The sequence below is a fragment of the Sminthopsis crassicaudata genome, chromosome 4 (genome assembly GCF_048593235.1).
Source record: "Sminthopsis crassicaudata isolate SCR6 chromosome 4, ASM4859323v1, whole genome shotgun sequence".
Taxonomy (NCBI): Eukaryota; Metazoa; Chordata; class Mammalia; order Dasyuromorphia; family Dasyuridae; genus Sminthopsis; species Sminthopsis crassicaudata.
Window position 1 is genome coordinate 207,644,024 of NC_133620.1, and position 4,103 is coordinate 207,648,126.

The 4,103-nt window shown below is 32.6% G+C and overlaps 1 pseudogene; it reads right to left on the bottom strand.

The window, feature by feature from the left end:
* Window positions 1–1,724: 1,724 nt before the first annotated feature.
* Window positions 1,725–3,141, bottom strand: LOC141566130 (eukaryotic initiation factor 4A-II pseudogene; annotated as a pseudogene).
* Between the last annotated feature and the right edge of the window lie 962 nt (window positions 3,142–4,103).

The following is a 4,103-nucleotide window of genomic DNA, read 5'->3' on the forward strand; positions in this document are numbered from 1 at the left end:
ACTGAGAGATACCAAGAATGAAGAGATGATTTAAAATAAGGAATACTATTAACATAATTGATTTTATCATTAACAATAGTAACAAATACCATATAAGTATATCAATAGATACAGAAAAAGCTTATGATAAAATACAGTTGTCTATGAAAAATAATTGAAAGTTTAGGTTTAAATGGATTTTTTTTCTTAAAATGATAAGCATCTATAGAATTATCAGCAAGCATTATTTGTTATGGGAATAAGTCAGAAAGCTTTCTATTAAGATCAAGAGTGAAACAAGGATACTCATTGTCACCAATATCACTCAATTTTGTACTGGAAATCCTAACAAGAGAAAAAAAAGAAATTGAGGGAATCACAACGAGCAAACGAAAGAGTATCTTTCTTTGCAGATGATACAATATATTTGGAAGATACAAAAAATCAACTAGAAAGTTAGTTGAAATAATTTTAGCAAAGTAGCAGGATATGAAATACATCCACCTTAGATACATAGAAATACATAGACACCAGTATTTATATCACCAACAAAACTCTGCAAGAAGTGATAGTAAGAGACACCTCATTTAAAATAATTGTAGACAGCATAAGCTATAGACAGGTGCTTTCACCTGGGAGTATACCTACCAAAAGAAACCCAGGAACTATGTTTTAATTACATATATAATTATAAAATATTTTATACAAATAAAGTTAGATTTAAATAATTGGAAATATATTAATTATTCATGGATAGACAAAAACAATATTAAAAATGACAATTTTACCAAAACTATTCAATGTTAGCCCAATTAAATTACCAAAAAAATATTTATGGGTTAGTTAGAAAAAATAACAAAATTTATTTGGAAGAAGAAAAGGCCAAAAAATCAAAGGAACTAGTGGTGAAAAAATGTAAAGGAAGGAGGGTTAGTTAGCAGGACCAGATCTTAAATTATAAGGCAGTAATTATCAGAATTATCTGATACTGGCTGAAAAATAAAAAGATAAATGGAAGAAATTAGACATACCATACACAGTAGCAAATAATTACAGTAACTTTGTGTTTGAAAAATGTTTGAAAAAATCTTTCAATCTCTATCAGGGCAGTTTTCCTTGATAAATTTTTTGACATATGATGTCTAGGCTCTTTTTCTGGTCATGGCTTTCAGGTAGTTCAGCAGTTCTTAGAGTACCTCTCCTATCTATTTTCCAGGTCAATTATTTTTTTAAAGAGATATTTAACATTTTCTTTTAATTTTTTTATTCTTTTGATTTTTTTTTCTTTTGTGGTATCTCATGGAATGATAAGCTTTCATTTGTCCAATATAAATAATTTTTAAGGAATGATTTCTTTTTCTTACTAATTAAATACTTTATTGAATATAATACCAAACAAAATGCATTTAAATGCTTTCTTAAAAAAAAAATTAGTCCATTTGAAAAGTCTTTCCTATTCAGTCTACTGACTAATACAATAAAGGAAAATATTCTAGTTTAATATAATTGGCTGCTTTTATATAGCACTTATATTTTTAAGTACACAAATCATTAAATGATAGAGAACATCTAACCATTTCTACAGAATTAGGAAATAAATTTCTAATAAAAAATAGATTTTACAGACCCCATATCTTTTACACCCAACCCTAACTCAAGGAGAAAGCCAATAGCTGTTTTCCCACAATAGCTCATGACTAAAGTTGCTTTGCTATCAAAAAAAAAAAAAAACAAAAAACAACCAAAAAAACTATTTCTGATCCATATTATGAGCATTGAGACAAGATTCAATGTTTCCAAAGAAAGAACAATGCATATTGTGAATTGCCAATTCATCAACAGCAAATACTGCATTCAAAATCATCTCCTCCTAGGGATTAAATAAGAGCAGCCACATTCATTGGCATCTTCTCCACTGTAGGATTGTAGAAAGTGTCAATATCATGAAGAATCCTCTTTTCTTTAGTAATGAAGTTTAGAGCACACCTTTGCTCCCCAAACGACCACCTCATCCAATTCTGTAAATACAGGTTTCACAATTGGTAGATATATCATAGTTTATAACCAAAGATACTTGATGCACATCAATCCCATAAACCAAGTCTGTAGTGATCAGACACAGCTTGACTCTGATCTGAACTCCCTTTTGATAACATCTTGCTTTTTTTGGTCCTTGTCATAATGCAGAGCAGAATGCATCTTTTCAGTCAGCTAATGTACCTTTCATCTTATGTTCAGAAGAACAGCAGCTTGTGTAATGTTCAGTGTCTCAAACAAGTCACAGAGAGTATCCAGCTTTTATTCCTCTCAGCATTAATGTAAAATTGGTTAATTCCCTCAAAAGTCAAATCTTCTTTACCATAATTCAAATAGGATCTGTCATGAACTTTTTGGTCACTTCTAACATATCAATTGGTATTGTGACAAAAAATAACACAACCTGAATATTTGTACTTAATTTCTGGAAAATTTCATAGATTTCATCCTTAAATCCATGACTCAATATTTCATCTGCTTCATCCAAAACAAACATCTTGATCCATTTTGGAGAAAGATATCTAATGTTTAGCATATCAAACACTCTCCCAGGAGTTCTAACAACAATGTATGGTGCCTCAGCTTGCAGTTTTTGCATTTCATTTTGAACATTGATGCCACCAATGAAGGCATGACACATTGCCCCCATAGTCTCCAAGAGCTAAAATTACTTTCTGGATCTGTGGAAGCAGCTCTCTGGTGGGGGCCAACACTAGTGCTTGGGGCTCTTGAGCTCCATCTCCAGCTGTTGCAGGATGAAAATAGAAAATGTGGCTGTCTTGCCAGTCCCTGACTGAGCTTGAGCAATCACATCATATTCCTTAATGCAGGGGGATGATGACTGCTGGATGGCCAAGGGCTTTACAAACATACATATAGATGCTCTGTAACAGACTCCTTCAGGTTTATATCATTGAAATTGTCCATGATTTTATTCCAGTTGCTCTCAATGACACCATGAGGGTCCAGTCCTTCTGAGCCACCATGGTTTCTCATCACCAGATATCATCTGAATCAGGAACAATTTCTTTTTTCTAAAGTAAGCTTTTGTATCTCTTTTTTCCATTTAAACAATTTGGTTTTTAAGGTGTTATATTCTTCAGTATTTTTTGTGCCACTTTTACCAAGCTGTTCACTATTTTTTCATAATTTTATTGCATCACTCTCATTTCTTTCTCCAATTTTTCCTCTACCTCTCATTTGATTTTAAAAATTCCTTTTGAACTCCTTCAGGAATTCTTGTTGGACTTATATCCAATTCACTTTTTTTTTCTTTTAAATTTTACTTGTAGCTGCTTCAACAACTGTATTGTCTTCTGGGTTTTTGTCTTGATCTTTCTTGTCACCATAGTAACTTGTTACTGCCAAATTCTATTTTTGTTGTTTGCCAGTTATTTTAGCCTTTTGTTTGTCTTTTAGCTTTCTGTTAAAGTTAGGTTGTACTCCTGGGGTGGAGGGCACACTGTCTCATGCTTCAAGCCTTTCATGCTATTTTATGTTCTGGGGGTCTATAGGTTTTCAGTGCTTCCAATGTGCTTCCAATGCTCTGAGGAAAGGTGTGGCCGTTGCTGTCCTGACTTGTGCTTTATCTAAGTCACCAGTGCTAGAACTCTTCTTGGCCCTGGGATTGTGATCAGGTCCTCTACTTTCCTATAGCTACAATTGTTAGTGCTCCCTTTTGATCAATAATGCATAGAAATCTGGAATATAAGATCGATAAATGAGGGTAAGTTGCATGTGGTCAAATAGATGAAAAAATTAAACATACACATTTTAGTTGTTAGTGAACTTAAATGTATGGGAATAGGTGAATTTAATTCACATGGTCATTACATATACTACTACTGACAAGAATCTTTTAGAAAAAAATGGAGTACCCCTCCTAGTCAATAAAAGAGTGAGAAAAGCAGTACTGGAATATAATCTCAAAAATTACCAAATGATATCTATTCAACATCACTATAATATTCATTTATGTGCCAACCACTGATGCCAAAGAGGCCAAAGTTGCTCAGTTCTATGAAGACCTACAATTTTTTTTTTTAGAAATAACATCCCCCACCCCCAAATCACATTCATCATAGGTG